Source organism: Tamandua tetradactyla, chromosome 3, assembly GCF_023851605.1.
Source record: "Tamandua tetradactyla isolate mTamTet1 chromosome 3, mTamTet1.pri, whole genome shotgun sequence".
Lineage (NCBI taxonomy): Eukaryota > Metazoa > Chordata > Mammalia > Pilosa > Myrmecophagidae > Tamandua > Tamandua tetradactyla.
In genome coordinates, this window is record NC_135329.1 from 132956300 (window position 1) to 132965607 (window position 9308).

Consider the following 9308-nt stretch of genomic DNA (forward strand, 5'->3'; position numbering starts at 1 on the left):
CCGTGCGGTGCGCTGGGTGGCTGCCGGGACGTGCAGGACACCGGCGGTCCCTGGGACGCCTCGCGGGCCTGGGAGGTTTGGTATGGGCGCCCTGGCGAGATCAGGGGGAGTCCGGCAGTGGGTGCGGAGACGTGGGGCCGGCGGCTGGGGGACTGTGGTCCGCCTTAGCCTCGGCTTCTGCAATCGCGTGCACAGGGAGGAAAGCAAGACCCAGGCGGAACTAAAACCCAGGTCTCTTGCAATTGTAAGGTCTATGGGGCTGGGTGTGGGTGGGACGTGTAGAGAGTGGGGAGTGGGGTGTCCAAAGTTGTCTGGAGGGCAAAGGGGGAAATAAAAGCGATCGTTCACTATCGAATTGCACTTAAAAGCTAAGTACCTGGATTCACCCTCCTCCGGGAATTTCTGGCTCGTCTTGCAGGTTTACCTTCTCATCAGGATGCCAAGAATGACTTTTTCCCAGGCGCTGCTCTAAGAATTAACTGTTTATTTTACAAACAGAACTCCCAGGCACAGAAAAGTTAAGTAACTTGGTTAAGTCACCCAGCTAGAAAATCGTGGAGTGTGAATACAGAGTCCACGGGCTTACCACTGCTCCGCAAGCCCTCTCATCTTTCCGTCTTGGAAGGTGGTTCTGGCAAAGAGAGAAAGGTCGCTTGTGGCTTCCCCTTATCCACCTCCCCATTATACCCTCTAAATTTATTTCTTTGTTCGTCATCATTCATTCATTCATCCCTACATGTGTAATTGAGAAGTTAAGATTTAATCATAATTGTCATTATGACTACTGAATTATTATATAGATATTCCTTTTCATTTTCTTGTATATTAGACCAGACAGAGGGAAATACCTGAAATCTTTGAATTGTAATCCAACTGCCTTGATCTCTGATAATGATCATATAGCCTTTATCTTGTTCCCTTGTGTATGTAAAAACCTTGTGACCAACTTCACTTGTACTCATTTATCCAGTTTTTTGACTTTACAGTTTGTGATCATTAAAAGCAGCCCCTAATTGTTTATTAATGGTCTTGAGTCAGCCCAGGACTAACCCACCCCAAATCCAAAGTTATCTTTTTTTTATAGTGTCCATATATATTTATTGAGTGAACAAAGCATATAATAAAACCATATGTATTATTTGACACTATTTATGCAAAATTTTATCACTGCATCCCTGTATTATATGAGCAATAGTTTTATTTCAAGGTGATGAACTTTCCAGTGATTTTTCATTTTCTTGTATGTTTATGAGGTGTTCTGCTTTTCAGTGAGCATGCCACCTTCATAATTGAAAAATCAATTAAAATGTTTTTCATTTTAGGAGAAAAAAATCTAAAGGCTGCTCCAAAACATTTTAACTTTGGTAAAATATTAGAAATTAGGATGTTAAAAAGGGCCAGGATCAGAATGGAAGTACCGTCTACCTCTAGCAACGCTGGGTGGTGGCTGCTTATTCACACCCGAAGTAAGCCAAAAAGGCTCTGAACAGCAGAAATGTCAGGCACTAACATTAGAGCTCAGATAACTGACTCGCTTTCTTTGTTCTTTCTTTATAAAGCATTCCAACAAGTCTCATTTTTCAGTAAGCTACACAATCTCTTCTAAGCCTCAGTTTCCTCATCTACTGAAAACCAGAGCTGATGCTAACGGACTGTGATGAGGATGAAATGAGCCCCATGCACAAAGCGACCTGCTCAGCACCTGAGGCACAGGCAAAGTGGTGGAGGAATAGGAGCCAAAGTTATCTTCATAACTAAAACTTGATCAAAGCAAAATGGGCCCTCTTGACACGTGCAATAACTCTAAGTCACCTATACCTCATTACAATACTGCAAATCATGCCCATTAGCATATGAAGGTGGCTATTTTCTTACATAGTTCCGTGACTATGTAATCAATCTGCGCACGTTCAATGATTACATCACCTCTAATTATATCATCAAGGGCCACTGTGTTCATTAACCTAAAACCTGCTCATTTCCTTAATACTATAAAACTACAGTTTGGGGAGGCAGATTTTTGGCCTAATAGGCCATCTAATCTGCTTTGTGCCTGGAAATAAACTTTCTCTCTTTCAAACCCCAGTGTCTCAGAAATTGGTCATTTTAGCACCTGGAAAAATAATCCACTATCTTTGTCCAGTGATATATGCATCAGGTTATTCATTCTTTCAACAAATACTTGAGTGGCTACAGTATGTCAGACACTGTTTAGAAACTGGAGATAGAGAGGTGGGACAAGGCAGATGAGGTCCATGCATGCCCATGATGTTTTCAGTATAAATCACAGTGGTAAACATCTGACTTTAGGGCCTCTCTATGATTACTCCCTCTCCTGAGGATATGTACTGTTACTCCCAGAAGGTACCTTCAGCTTATTTGTGAAAAGCACAGCCTGTCTGTCCACAGTAAGAGGTAAAAGATTAAAAATGCAAAGTCTTATGAGGCATTAACATAAGATTTTAAATAAGTTTGAGTTTCCATTCCTTATCTCCAATTCAGGCCTTGCTTCTGAACTCAAGGATCTTTTCACCTTATCCACTAATTGCTTATAATACCTACACACACTCAACCACATCCAACTTCAGAGGTTCAAACTGAACTCTATCTCCTCCATCAGGCCCTCCCTACCCTTCTCTGATAATATCTGTCTTCATTAAAAGTGCATCCATTCACCAATCACTACACCAAAACTCTTCAGTTATCTTAGCTTTTCTCCTCCACTCTCTTGCTACATTCATTTGATGATCAAGTCTTCTCAAATTTGCAATGTCTCTTAAATCTATCCATTTGCAAATATCTCTCAAATCCATCCCATTCTCCCTTTTTCAGCTGCTGTGGGTGTCAACAGTGTCACTAGAGCCTAGTGTGAGCTGGAGCTATGAAGGAGAGGCTGTCCAGCAACAACTACCAGGGAATGGTGTCATACTGGGAGTTCAGTATTGGCCTCGGCTCTTGGCAATTTGGATACTCTGCAATGGTGACAGCCTTGCCAGCCTTGGTGAGGGAAGTCCTTAGAGTTGAGCTCTTGTTGAGTCTCCATGCATGCCACAATGACCTTGTACCTGAGCAAGCCCTGAGAAGCTTGGGAGAGGTTGGCTGGCATACATAGGACAGTCTTCTTGTTCTTTAGAGGGTATTACATGAGGCACAAATTGTTTCATGCTCTATTCAAAGAGATTCTTCCACATACCTCCCCCCAACCCCGCCACCTCAGCGTCTTTGTCACTAGTCTTTCAGTCTTGTTTTTTTCAAGTCCCTGGCCAGCTGGCCAACACATTAGACACTGCCTATGAGTCAGTGTATATTTGATATCAGGCCATCTCTCTTTCCAAGCAAAATAGAGAAGCAGATGTATGCTCAAAGTTCTATCTGTCAGGAAGATTTCCTTTTCTGTTATATTTCAGGCCATCCCTCAGAGGGGTTGTGATATAGCCATCCACTTAGGACTGGTACCAGCTTACTTTGCATGGTGCTGATTTTTTTTCCCTCCTCTGTTACCTGGTTGTAGGGAAACCTCCATGAAGTTATAGGTGTGTATTGAAGAACTGTGCTGGTTTGAAAAGATGTATGTACCATTGAAAAGCCATGTTTTAATCAAAATCCCATTTCATAAAGGCAGAATAATCCCTATTCAATACTGTATGTAATTAGATCATCTCCCTGGAGATGTGATTTAATCAAGAGTGGTTGTTGAACTAGATTAGCTGAAAATGTGTCTCCACCCATTTGGGTGGGTCTTGATTCGTTTCTGGGGTCCTATAAGAGAGGGAACATTTTGGAGAATGAAAGAAATTTGGAGACGGCAGAGAATGCTGTAGCACCACGAAGCAGAGTCCACCAGCCAGCGACCTTCAGAGATGAAGAAGGAAAACACCTCTTGGGGAGCTTCATGAAACAAGAAGCCAGGAGAGAAAGCTAGTAGATGATGCTGTGTTCACCATATGCCCTTCCAGCTGAGAGAGAAAACCTGACCGTGTTCGCCATGTGCTTTCTCGCTTGAGAGAGAAACCCTGAACTTCATCAGCCTTCTTGAACCAAGGCATCTTTCCCTGGATAACTTTGGTTGGACATTTCTTTAGACTTGTTTTAATTGGGACATTTTCTCGGCCTTAGAACTGTAAGCTAGCAACTTATTAAATTCCCTTTTTAAAAAGCCATTCCGTTTCTGGTATATTGCGTTCTGGCAGCTAACAACCTAGGACAAGAACAGACATTGGAGCAGTGGAAGTGCCACAGAGTCTAAATTCCTGGCTCATGTGATTTTCTTGTACTTTCTGGACCTACACAGGGTCATGTCATAATGCAGCTACACCCAACGTTATCACATGGTGAATCACCTAACACCCAGTTCATGTTTGGTAGCACAGGTTGTATAGTTATTTGGAGTTCCATGATCATGCTTTCAGTTTCTACCAGGGCCCAGTAGCAAGATGAAAACTACTAAATAGTTAATAGTCACTGGCTGTTGTAGCCACCCTCCAAGATGGTTCCCAGTTGATCCTTACCTCCTTATATTTGTACCCTTGTGCAGTTCCCTGCCACACTGAATCATGGCTGGCCTATATGTCCAATAGAATACTACGTAAGTGATGGGGTCTGATATCCAAGGCTAAGTCACAAAATACACTGTGACTTTCACCTTGTTCTCTCTTAAATCACTTGCTCTGGGGAAAGCCAGTCACTGTGTCATGAGGATGACATGTCATAGGGACACACATGTGGTCCCTATGGTGAGAAACTGAGGGCTTCTATCCACAGTTGGCTAATACCAACTTGCTAGATATACGAGTGAGCCATCCTGAAAGCAGATCTCCTTTCTGCTCCACGCCCCCATCCTCCTCAGTCAAACCTGCAAGTGACTGTGGTCCTGGCTGATGCCTTGACTGCAGTTTTATAAGAAACCGCACTTGAGTACCCAGCTAAGCTGTTCCCAAATTCCTGATTTACAGAAGTAATGTAAAATAATAACTGTTCATTGCTGCTTTAAGCTGCTGATCTTTTGAGTAGTTTATCATGCAGCAATAGATAACTAATACATTGGCAAAGATGGCATGGCTTTGCTCTTTAGCCCTAGGTGTCTCCTCTATGATTTTCTAATGGAGCTTGCCACAGGTTCCATACATGACCTCCAGTGATTGTGGACACTTCCAATAAGTATGGTGTCTGATAGGTCATAAGATCCAAATGATAGAGCTGCTTGCACTATACCCTAGACCTGCTACAGAGCCCTTTTTTGCCCCAGACTCCACCAAAAAACAACAGCTTATAGGTGACAGAGTAAATAGGTTGGAGCTGCACACCCAATTGTGTTATATGGTGTCTCCAAAATTCAAAGAGTTCTGGAAATATTGTTCCTCTTCCTGGTGGGCATACAGGACTAGAAATGTATTTTAGAGGGGTAAGCTGACATGCTCTAGACCACTGAATATCTTGAATATTAGCAGAACGTTCATGGGATTTATCCTCTACCCTGTGACTACATTTGTTTACTGAATTATCCATGAAACTTACTGTCCATCAGGTTCAATTAGTATAATATCCCCAAAGTGATGTTCTGTGGGATATCAAAAAGATAAGGTTTCTGTGAGACTATATTCTGACAAAGAGCAAGAGAGCTGACATGGCTTTGAAATAAAATGGTGAAACTATAATGCTGCCTCTTCCAGGCTAAGGCAAACTGCTTTGCATCATCCTTACTAACTAGATATAATTTTTTTAAAAATATATTTGCCAAGTTAATAGTCCCAGGAGCTGGGGGCTGTACTGTTTGATCCAGTAAAGTTACTGTACCTGAAATGAAAGCTGAGCTTGGTACCATGACTTGATCTGTAATCATTTTCCATGATCCTTCTAGCCTGTGCACAGAGGGAACAAAAAAGTCATTGAATACGGGAAGGAAACTGTCCTTACCTGCTGCATCCTGCAGGTTTTTAGATAGTTGCACTAATCTCTGCAATTACCATAGGGACGCAGTGTTATTTTAGGTTTTCTTTTTTTGGCGGGTAGAGGGACAGTTCCAGGAGTTTCCACTTGGCCTTTCCTATCATTATAATTCTTTCCCCATAGGTTGGAGAATAAATGTAGAGGTCTTCCAATTCATATGCATATCTATTTGAACACTCAGAAACGGAAAATATAACCAGAGAATGAGTTCAGTGTGAGGTGAACTTGACCAAAGGGTTCATTTAAAATCTGACTCCATACCCATACCCTGACAATCTGTGGTAGGCAGAATAATGGCCCCCAAAGCTAGCTATGCCCCAATTCCCCAAACCTGTGAATAGGTTGTCTTACATGGCAAGGGGACTTTGCAGATGTGATTAAATTGAGGATCTTGAGGTGGGGAGATTTCTCTGGACTCTCTGGGTGGGCCCAATTTAATCAATTTAATGACATTCTTCTTCTTATTTTTTTATTATTTTTTTTTTTTACGTGGGCAGGCACCGGGAATCGAACCCGGGTCCTTGGACATGGCAGGCAAGCGTTCTTGCCTGCTGAGCCACCATGGCCCACCCTGAATGACATTCTTATAAGTCAAAGAGAGGCAGAAGAGTCAGAGAAAGAGGTGTGATGATAAAAGCAGTGGAAAGAGAGGAGAAAAGGGGCGGGGGCGGGGTGGAGAAACAGAGAGGGAGATGATGGCTTTGAAAATCTGAGGAAGGGGTCATGAAAGCAGTCTCTAGAAGTTGAAAAAAAGCAAGGAAATGGATTGTCCCCTAGAGTCCCCAGAAGAAACCCAAAGCTGCCAACACTTTAATTTTACCCCAGTAGGACCCATTTCAGACTTCAGATCTCCAGAACTGTAAAATAATATATTTGTGTTGTTTTAAGCCACCAAATTAGTGGTCATTTGTTATAACCACATAGAAAATGAATATATCACTGGCTAACAGTGGTGTTGTAACTCATAGGAATTAACATAAATTCAGGGCAGGTATTGAATAACTCCTGGAAGGTCTAGATATATCCCTCTCACAGGGCATTTTCAAACTTAGCTGTAGGTTGCATGTTCTCTGGGGAAGGCTTGGGAGAAAATTTAAAATATGTACTCATGGTAGAATTGCAGGGTGTTTCCTCCTTTACAAGGGTCCTGGTCTTCTTTACAAACAAGGTATTCTGGGTTTATGAACCAGTTTGAATCTGGTAACTTGGTGAGAGACCATAAATACCTAACATAGCTTAAATGAGGTTTCTACCCTCCAGACCTAGAATTTTTCTGATGCCTTAAATCAAGTCATATATTTAACTCTGACCATCTACTTCATTCTTAAGGACCTCATGATAAATGAGCCACAACCACTCCAGGTTAAACACTCTGATTACCACCTTGGCCCTGTAGCTATTTATAGTAATAGTCACTTTTGAGAACTGAAGTCTTAGAGCTGGGGTTATCTAGAGTGTACTGTGACCCTGAAAGGATGCAGCCACTGCCATATTGTAGCACAACGCAGATAAAGAGCAGTACTTGTCTCTTTCTAGTACTTATTATTTGCTAAACTTATCTCTTTACAAAGATTAGAAAAATTTCATTTATTCCTGCATCTTTCTCTTCCATCCGTCTCTCTCCAGTTGCCTAGCAAAGTGACTGGAACACATCAATAGTCACTAACTGTTGGTTAAATAAATAAAAAAAATTACATAAAATGAAAAAAGAAGTTCATGCCATCAAATCCTTTCTCTGTGTTTTTGTGGGCTGGACCTGGGACCCTGGAAGAAATGGGAGAGCGCATGTGAAGAGATGGGGGAAAGAGAAGATGCCACTGGAGGTGGGGGAGGGGAGCGATGTGGGAGCTGAAACAGATTTTAATCCTCACCGTGAGCAATGCAGAATGAGGAAAGGCAGTGCAAAGGTATGTCTCGGTTCTTCTCTGCTGTGAACACCTGCCCTCAACCTAATCAAGGAACTCTGCCCCACCTATGCTGGGAATGAATTCCTACTGCCTGAGGGCCACACCCCACACCTCCACCTCCTTTGGACTCAAGATCAAAACTCACCTTTTGACTTTTCTAGATTACCTTCAATATTGAGCTTCTATTTTCTGACTCTCCCATCTGGCAATGATGAAAGTCATTTCTGTCAACAGGTGCCGAGATGATAAATGATAACTAGATAATCTTATGCAGTCTGACTTTTGGAAAGGAGAAATTTCAGACCCAAGGGATAACATACATGCAAAACTTGAGTATGAAAGCCAGAGGATCTTTAGGGAATATCTGTTATCTTAGTTTCATCAGAATATAGCATAACATAGAAGGTATTGGGAAACAGCGGTTAGTCACATATTTTGAGAGTCTTAAATTCAACATTTATTATACACTAGGGAGCCCCTGAAAGTTCTTGCAGGGAAAGAAACTTAATGAGAGTTGAATTTTAATTATTTTTTAATTTCTTATTTATTTATTTATTTATTTTTTGCCATGGGCAACACCGGAAATCAAACTCGGGTCTCCAGCATGGCAGGTGAGAACTCTGCCTGCTGAGCCATCGCGGCCCGCCCGAGAGTTTGATTTTAAATATAAAAATCTAGCAACAATCTATGTTGGCTAGATAAGAAGGAGAAACTGGCGGATTTGAGAGTCAGCAAACTCTCAATATTGCAAAACGAATTGGTCAGAAGCCTCTCTGTAGATTTTGTTGTAAAAGTGTGTAAATCACATTAATTTATACTTTTTACCACATAAGTCTATTAAAAACTGTTTTCTGGCTGTGCTCATGAGTGTTTTCCTTGCCCCAATTATCAGTCATACCAAATAAGGAGTTATTGTTATACTCAGTACTTAATTAAGGTCTTTTCCTACTTGTTGGGACCAGAATACCCGTCAAAGCGTGGGAAGGCTTTTGTGCTACTCTTTCAGTTGTGTCTTTTGGGTATTCTGCGGGTTTTTTTTTTTTTGGAAAAATTTTCTTATATTAGCCCCTGACCTAAGAAATAATTACATGACTTTATGAGCAAATGTGTTTAAGATCCTTTGAGCCTGATTCTCACAAGGTGATTGTACTCTGATGCCATAGCCTTCTTTGTGCCTGACAAGCTGCGCGGGTGGTCTGTGCCGCTGGTGATGCGTGTTGATGCAGCAGGGGGCGGAGTTTGGGTGGAGAGGTGGGGCTGGGCCACGGTCGCTATAGTTTAGGGAAAGAAAAAGCAAAGATCAGTAGAATAGGCCTGAAGGCAGACCCCAAACAAAAAGGGCTATCTAATTTGCTAAGGAAGGATCAACTATACTCTCTCTTTCTCTTTTTCCCCCATTGCTTAAAACAATTTAAAGGCTTTAAGTTGTAGTTCTCATCATGACTACTCATCTTT

The 9308-nt window shown here is 41.9% G+C and overlaps 1 long non-coding RNA gene across 1 annotated transcript; it reads left to right on the forward strand.

Annotated features, from left to right (window-relative positions):
* The first annotated feature begins 6 nt into the window (after positions 1-6).
* Positions 7-2320, forward strand: LOC143677688 (uncharacterized). The gene is made up of 3 exons (XR_013172809.1): positions 7-231; positions 419-517; positions 1560-2320. It is a non-coding gene; the product is annotated as an uncharacterized LOC143677688 (long non-coding RNA).
* The last annotated feature ends 6988 nt before the right edge of the window (positions 2321-9308 follow it).